Source organism: Mobula birostris, chromosome 26, assembly GCF_030028105.1.
Source record: "Mobula birostris isolate sMobBir1 chromosome 26, sMobBir1.hap1, whole genome shotgun sequence".
Lineage (NCBI taxonomy): Eukaryota > Metazoa > Chordata > Chondrichthyes > Myliobatiformes > Myliobatidae > Mobula > Mobula birostris.
Genome location: NC_092395.1, coordinates 51905761 through 51914781, shown reverse-complemented (window position 1 = coordinate 51914781; position 9021 = coordinate 51905761). Strand labels below are relative to the sequence as shown.

At 44.2% G+C, this 9021-nt stretch overlaps 1 protein-coding gene across 2 annotated transcripts in view; it reads left to right on the top strand.

The window, feature by feature from the left end:
* The first annotated feature begins 5075 nt into the window (after positions 1-5075).
* The window catches only part of LOC140188412 (cystinosin-like), a 93028-nt gene continuing 89082 nt past the window's right edge, over positions 5076-9021 (top strand). The window contains exon 1 of one of the 2 annotated variants that reach the window (XM_072244659.1): positions 5076-5170. The gene's annotated coding sequence lies outside the window, so the exon portion shown is untranslated. Of the gene's footprint in view, positions 5171-5227; positions 5411-9021 lie in introns of those variants that run through there. The other variant, XM_072244660.1, reaches the window with a different exon arrangement.

Below are 9021 nucleotides of genomic sequence, written 5' to 3'. Positions count from 1 at the left end.
CGTTGGGGAGAGAGAGAGAGAGAGCGAATGCTGATATTCAAATCGGATTCAACAGACCTTTGATATTCCTCACAGTTAGCTTTCGGGCGAGTCCTTTGTAATGTCTTCTGAGGTCACCGACTGTGACCCCTCCGTCCAGATACGATCGTTCCTCTGCGGTGAACCCGGCACCCAGGCAAGGGTGGACACACACACCTGGTTCCTGCCGACCATACCTTTCCACCCTGTGTGTCTATGGCTGGTCCCGTGTTCAGTCCTCCAAAAACTCCCACCGACTTGTGGGGGCACACTGCTTCCAGGGTCTTGTTACCTCGTGGTGTCGTGTGTGTTGTCTTAGCGAACCTGCCCCTTTTTATCCTCCTGCTGGGGTATCGCCTGTCCATCACACTTCAAACAGTTCAGGGTTCAAAAGGAGCCGGTCTTGACAATACTCAGACCGGTGTCTCCTTCCATTAAACTCTCTTGTCTCTTCATTAATATTTCCAAATGCTGCTCCATTGTCTTACTTATCTCTCTCTCCTGAAGACAGGTGGCAGATCAACTGTTGATCCCACTGGTGCTAGCACAGGACAGCTAACATCTTAGTCTATGTGTACTTTTGTAACCTTCTTTCGTCACAATTGGTAACCAACTGCTTCAATGTGTCAAAACTTTTTATCAATATTCTTGATGCATACCTCCTGTTCCACTTCAACTGTGCCAATGAACATGTCACTGTTGCCCTCAATCTGTTCCACAGCATGCATTTTCCTTGCGTGCTCCTTCGATTTGCACATCTTTGCAAAGTGATTTCTTTTCTGGCATAACTTGCATATCTGACCAAAGGCTGGACATTTTCTGTATCCATGTTTATAACCACATCTGTTGCAGTTAACTTCCTTTTGATCATCCTGTGGAGCTGGCTTTGTCCTACTCTTATCAGTTCTCACAGTTTTTATTTTGTGCACTTCAATCTCTTCATTGAGCACTTTAACCTGACTTGACTCGATCTTGCTGGCACGGCAAACATCAATTGCCTTTTCTAATGTAAGGTCCGCCTCTCTCAATAGCCTGTCTCTCATTTGATCATCTCATATGCCGCATACAATCCTGTCACATATTAAAGAGTCATGCAGTTGTCTGAACCCACAGTCTTTTGCCTTGTTCTTCAAATCTGTTACGTAGGCGTCTATGGTCTCCGTTGGTCCTTGAGCCCTCGTGAAAAACACGTGTCGGATGTACGGCAGGTTTTCTCTCGGTTTGCAGTAACCTTGAAACTTTTTCAACACTTCAATTTTAACTTGCTCATCATCTTGGAAGACAAACGTGTTGCAAACCTTTATTGCCTCTTCTCCCGCTACGTGCAGAAACATAGCACATTGCACTTTCTCCGTCTTTTCAGCTACGCTGCTAGTGGTGCAAAACAGCTCAAACTTCTGGATCCATATTTTCCAGTTCTCAGCAAGATTACCTTGTAGGTTAAACTTGACGGTGGCTGTAACTGTAACATCTTTTACGTGTCTTCTCTTCCTTTTTTTTTGTGATTTCTTCTGACACCATGTAATATTGATGTGACTCGGACACCGCTGTAGATTGAACAACCACTTTTATTCAACAGACTTCCATGTTTTTACCTCTCTACATCCTAACATCATACGTACTCTGACGCTACGAATACTCACACAATACATTACAGTCCTGATGGGCCCCTGCCGACACTGTAAAATGCTGCTGTACCAAGCAAAAAAAGGCAAGAACAAGAGCAAAGGTCGTACTGGTCTAAATATCAAAGCTGTGGACCAAGACATTGGTTTAGGCTATAAACTTACAGGCCTTATGAGGGAGGACAGAAAGTAATGCAGATTCTTAGTTTGAAGGACAACATCTAAAGCATTCAAAAATTGACCTAGGCTTAGTTGGCTTAGTAAAGTTATAAGGGAGACAAGTATGATGTACCAATCTTAAATTTTCATTTAGCTATTGCTGCACATACCATAGGCCTTATTTCTCAAACAATACCAAAGCATTTTTATCTAGGTATTTTTCTCAACCGTGTGTTCTGAGAAAGTAAAATGGAAATGAGAGACAAAAAGGCCAAGAGAGATGGCACTATGGCAAACTAGGAAATACTCCAACAATCTTTCTGAAAAATAAGATGTAGCACATACTAACCTATTGCTGTGCTGTGTGGCTTGCAGAGTAAAGACCACATATTAGTTACTAAGTTTGTAAACAGTCAGCTATTAGCCTATTAACACAAAAACAGGAACAGCACTGACACACAAGCCTAAATATTTACGAAGTCAGAGGCTTGTTTTTTCAAAATTAAAGCCTAGTTCTTCTGGATTTCTTTGCAGCAAAGTCCTTGATCAGATCACTAAAATCCAGTTTCCGAACAAGATCACTTTCAAGTGACATCAGAGTAAGATGACTCAGCCTGTCCTGTCCCATTGTGGATCTGAGCCTATGTAGTTGCCGTTATCAGGCCTGCCAAATATGTCACTGGATAGCCAGTTCCCTCTCGACCAAAAACTTCACAATCGCCAACACTCTTCTCAATACATCAGTCCAGTAGACACACTCTGACTCGAACTGTTTTTGCAGTTCTGTATCTATTCTTCCACTGTCAGACGCTAGTGTAGCGTAGGTCAGTATCATTTTCCATATAACCATATAACCAGAGATGTTGGAATAAATAATTATTTTATTTTAAATGTCCATACAACCATAACAGCATGGAAACAGGCCATCTCGGCCTTTCTAGTCCATGCCGAACTCTTACTCTCACCTAGTCCCACCGACCTGCACTCGGCCCATAACCCTCCATTCCTTTCCTGTCCATATATCTATTCAATTTAACTTTAAATGAGAACATCGAATCTGCCTCAACCACTTCTGCTGGAAGCTCGTTCCACACAGCTACCGCTCTCTTTCCTACATTTTTCCTGTGGTGGTCACTATTGTCACGCTCTCCTATGCGCTCAGCGGCATGTTTCCAGTGGCTAAAGCCAGTTTCGAAGGTGGACTGACAGTGAGGATGCGGCATGCAAAACAAAACACACAGCCGGTGGGAGGGGAATATAAGAGCCATTGCCTTGATATATACTCACCATTTACGAGCTTGCGTTTGAAGAAAACATCTCTGCTGTTTGTATACTCGTTCTGAAGCTTTGATATCCACATCCTTATTCTGGCAGGGCTCCGGCCCTTTCCTAGCCCAGTATACTCGGACTGAATCATCTAACGTTTCCTTTCCCCAGCGAGCAGGATCAGTGCTGTAAGGATCCTCAGTAGCAGTAACGCTAACATTAATGGCGGCCCGACTTGGTTGTTCGGAGGCCTTTGTGGTCGGGAATCCCAAAGTTATGCCTTCTGCCTCTTCAACGTTAGCTGCTGACCGTGGCAAGGACGGTGGTCCTGTGCTAATGCTGACGCTAGTGCTAGCTGTTGAACAAGTCTCTGTTTGTCCACCGGTCTCAGTCTGTGACAAGAGCCATGTACCGCCGCATCATCGAGAACAGGTTTAAAAAATTCTGTCAATTTCAATGTCTTTTTTAATGCTTCTTTCTCACGGTCCTCTTTTTCTTGTTTCTTTTTTCTTTTCTCTGCTCCACTCTCGTATTTTTTTGTTCGCCATGATGATGGCTACCTATTTTGGGCCCCTCTGCAGCTCGAGCCTCTGGGCTGCAGCCCAGTCTAGCCCTGACTAAAGTCCGGCCCTGCTAATCACTGATACATACTATAAACTAACCGAGTCTGACTGCTACAGAAAATAGTTTATCCCCACATTGCTCCTATAAGGATATTACCTTTTTCTCCTAGTTTTTGCATCTCCACCGCAGCTGCTCTCAAGGTGAGACTTTCCATTCCAGGGCTTCCAGGACCTCTTTTCAGAACACACAGCTTCCCTCTACTGTGGTTGATAGAGTTCTTTCCTGCATCTCCTCTGTTTAGTCATAGTCATACAGTCTGAAAACAAGCTGACCACAGTGCCCACTGAGCTAGTTTTATTTGCCTGTATTTGGCCCACATGCTTTTAAATGCCTCCTATACCCAATGACTTCTAACTGTTCCAGAGTTTGTTTTTCTGCCTTCTGCTCTCATCACACTCCTCTCCAGGCAGAAGAGCGATAGAGCTCCTGGAGTCTGCCCTAACAGTTTCAGCATTCAACTCATCATCCTTTTCCATCTTCACCAGCCATACCTTCTCCAGCTTTCTGCCAAGGACCACCCCCTCTCTGATTTCCTAATCCATGCATCTCTCCTCACCCACCTCTCCCTGTCCCCTGCAATATTCCTGCTTTCTCTGGGGACCACTTTTCTGTGATTACCTGGTCTACTCACCTTGCTCCCTGTCACTTTCCCCTTGTTCCTACAGCTGCTTCCTCATCACCACCCAGAGACCTAAACAGCCCTTCAGACAAGGATTCACGTACATTATCTACCGCATTCAGAGCCCTCAGTGGACCCTGCTCGACATGAATGGGACTGGGCAAGTGATTGGCAAGCACCTCAGGTCTATTCCAGCTCCATGCCATTTCGACTATCCATTCCTTCCATAATGGCAGCTGGCCTTTTCCACTGTCAGGGTGAGGTACAACATAAACTAGAACAACACGATATTGTGCCTGGCTAATGTACAATTGAACGACATGAATACAAACTCTTCCGGTTTTAGGTGACCATCCCTTCTTGTGGCTATCCGTGAGGACAGATGGGTGCTGAGCAGAGTCTGCAGTGAGACCTGCGGACTGACCAGACTCCTGCTTCCCAAGCCGCCGAACCAGATTAAAAAGATCAAGACGTCAAAGCTGAGGGAAAGGGATGAACCGGTTTTTAGTTCACTACTCTGCGAGATTTACTCGATTCAGCTCTAAACTAACTCTGCGGCTGCGAATTCACTTTCGGGGATTTGCATTTCATGTTCTGTGTGTTAATTGTTTACTTTTTATTGTTTGCACACTGGTTACTTAACGGTCTTTGTTATGTGGGTTTTTAACGGGTTCGATTGAGTTTTGTAACTGCCTGCAAGAAAACGAGTCTCAGCGTACATTGATAATAAATCATTTTGAACTTTGAATGTTGCGTCTCTAACGCCGGCTTCCCCGTTCATAGGAAGTGGCCGTCCATTCTGGAATCACATGACGGTGCTGCGGGCTGGGCTCGGCTCGGAGTTGGGGACTGGAAGCAGGTGGGTGAGGAGACAGGAGTGAAAGGGGGCTGGTGGTCAGACTGGGGCGGGAAGGGAAGGGGTGAAGATCGGACAGGACAGCTCCCCACTGCCGGAGCGCCCGAGACGCGGACTGTTTACGCCTTCCTATGCTGCCCGACCTGCCGAGATCCCCCGGCACTCCCCGTGACCTCCGACTGATGATCGGTGGAGACATGTTCGTGCTAGGGTTGTTCTGCCGTTTCTTACTCATTTCTGAAGGTAGAGCGCCTACGTGTTTCGGACTAGATCAGGGATCTGTCGGCTGAACCGCAACCCGAGAAAGGGTTTAACCCAGGATTCTGTGTTTCACTTGTAATAATGGCGGGACCCAGCATTTTTTGCCCATATAAGAAACCGGCAACTCGGCTCCTGTTTCGGCCACGCCATTTCCTCAGCCTGACAGCAGCGAATCCAAGCAACACACAAAATGCTGGAGGAACTGAGCAGGCCAGGCAAACCCAGCTCCTTATTTGACCTGACTGAGCCTCTATCCCACTTCAGATCACCCACACTTTGGGGGTCTCGTCGGGCGGAAAGGACCGCGCTTTATCTCTAAGTAAATAAATTAATAGATAAAATAACATACTGCAATGTAAGATATTAACTTACCTTAAATTTGACGATGATACAACCGTGGGCTCTACCTCACATCTACCGCCCCCCATCCCCCATCCCGTCCAGGACATATACTGTACCAGGAGCATTACGTTTGCAGAGTCCCCAGTCAAGGACCTCTCTCATCCAACGCACAGTTTCTTTGACCTCCTACCATCAGGTAGAAGATACCACAGTATAAAGACAAGAACTGTTAGGCGGGATATCAGTTTCTCCCCACCCCCAGGCTTTGAGACTTCTGAACACTCTGCTACTTCCCAGTATACATTATTTATGGTAGTGGCAGTAGCATTATACTGCTGTATATTTAACTATATGCCATATATGCACTTTTTTGTAAAATTGTAAATCTATAGAATACTTTATTATTCTCTTAAGATTATTAGGTGTGCTGTATATGATATACGTACTGTGCTTTGCAGCTTGGTCCCAGAGAAACGTTGTTTCATTTGTATACATATCTATAATTGAATTATAATAGATGGAAACATAGAAAACCTACAGCACAATACAGACCCTTCAACCCACAAAGCTGTACCGAACATGTCCTTACTTTGGAAATTACCCATAGCCCTCTATTTTTCCAAGCTCCAAGTACCTGTCCAGGAGTCTCTTAAAAGCCCTTATCGTATCCGCCTCCACCACCGTCGCCGGCAGCCCATTCCACGCACTCACCACTCTCTGTGTAAAAAAACTTACCCCTGACATCTCCTCTATACCTACTTCCAAGCACCTTAAAACTATGCCCTCTCATGCTAGCCATTTCAGCCCTGGGAAAAGCCTCTGACTATCCACACAATCAATGCCTCTCATCATCTTATACACCTCTATCAGGTCACCTCTCATCCTCTGTCGCTCCAAGGAAAAAAGGCTGAGTTCACTCAACCTATTCTCAAGGCATGCTCCCCAATCCAGGCAAATCCTTGTAAATCTCCTCTGCGCCATTTCTATGGTTTCCACATCCCACATGAGGCGACCGGATCTGAGCACAGTACATCAAGTGTGGTCTGACCAGGGTCCTATGGAGCTGCAATATTACCTCTCGGCTCCTAAACTCAATCCCACAATTGATGAAGGCCAATGCAGTGTATACTTTCTTAACCACAGAGTCAACCTGCGCAGCAGCTTTGAGTGTCCAATGAACTCGGACCCCAAGATCCCTCTGATCCTCCACACTGCCAAGAGTCTAACCATTCATGCTATATTCTGCCATCATATTTGACCTAACAAAATGAATCACCTCACACTTATCTAGGTTGCTGCAACATGTAGGCATGGTTGATAAATGGCGAATATGTAATGACACAAGTACTGGATAACAACCATTAACAAGTGTGATTTTCAACTATTGACCTTGACATTGCTTGCCATTATGACCTCTGACCTCCTGTGCTGTACTATTGACCAGAATCTTACTAGATCAGGCCTTACAGATGGGTGGCTAATAGTCCTGTGGAAGTTGGAGCAGTTGAGTACAAATTTTAAAACCAAGCATGCTGTTGGGAGTTATAAAGTTCATGTTAAGAAATAATCATACTATAAATTTGCAACACATTTTAAACAAGCTGCCTCTCCTGTTAGTGTAACAGGTGGATAAAAGGGAACTGAAATTATATTCAAACAATTTGAAAAATGGACCACAATTTAAAATAATGAGTGCTTTTTCAAACTATCAGATTGAACTCCACTAATTTCAAACTCTATTCAGCAATAATGTTGCGTGTCAGTTACTTGCTCAGTCACTAGAAATTTGGTGTGTTTTTTCCCCGAGAGCAAATCTTGGCCAGATATTAGTATTCACCAGATTTTTGAGGCAAAGGTGTCAATAGATGTTGACAAGATAAGTAAATAGAGTTAAGCAGGTTAGTCATTAAGTTATGCAGTGGTAACAGGATCAACTGGGCCGATTGCCTTTCTTCAGTGTCTGTGCTGATTTCTCACATTGAGATTCCCAGACAAATATGAAAATACCAATAATTTATACATACAGAAAGATGGAGGAACATAGAGCAGATAAGTGCATGTTGTTGCATTTTGGAAATTCAAATCTAGGTAGAACTTTCACAGTAGAGCCCTGGAGAGTGTTCCAGGATAGACGGACCTTGGAGTTCAAGTATATGGTTCCTGAAAGTGGGGTCAGTTGGTGGTGAAGAAGGTTTTTTTGCACACTGGTGTTCAGCAGCCTGAGTATAAAGATTGTGGGGTTGTGGCGTGGGTTGTACAGGATGCTGGTGAGGCTGGTGTTCAGTTTTGATCACACCTTAATGAAACTGGAGGAATAGAAGAAAGATTTACTAGAATATTGCCAGGACTTGAGGGACTAAGTTATAGGGAGAGGTTGGACAAGTTCGGACTTCATTCCTTGGAGGGGTATGTATAATCATGAGGAACATAGATAGGGCGAATCTATAGCCTTTTTTTTCCAGTATGGGGAATCATGAACTCGAGTTTATAAGGTGAGTGGAGAAAGTTTTTAGAGGAATTTGAGGGCTAATTTTATTTACAAAAACAGAAGCATGGTATGTATATTGAATGAGCTGCAGAAGGAAGTGATTAAGACAGGTACAATAATGTTGGACGAATACATGGATTGGAAGTGTTTGGTAGGTTATGGGCCAACATGAACAAATAGAAAAGCAACAGACACTGTTGCTGGAGGAACTCAGTAGGTCAGGCAACATCTATGAAACTGAATAAACAGTCAACATTTCAGCTGAGGTCCTTCTTCAGGACTGAAAAGGAAGAGGGAAGACACCAGAATGAGGCACGAACTAGAGAGCATAGGTTTGAGCAAATGGAACTGCGTTGAATGGGGCATCTTGGTTGGCATGGACCAGATGAGCCAAAGGGCATGTTTCCATGCTGCAACACTACAGTAAAGCACAAGAACTGGTCCTTCTGGCTATAGTCTTGACTGACTATGATACCAAATTGAAATAATCCCGTCTGTCCGGTCTTCATACATATCTTTCCATTCCCTACCTGCACACGCCTCTTAAATATCACATTCACATCACTAGATACTTGTGTATTGGTTTCATATGGAAAATGTGTATTCTACACTTCAGAGCAAATCTAATCTAGCTTTAAGGAACTGAATCAAGAACTGAACTTTGCTCACAGAAAACATTGTAAGGTCCTCTACAAGCAAAACGCTCAGCGTTTCCAAGTCCTATAGACGTTACATAATTAATTTCTGACACACATTTCCTGTT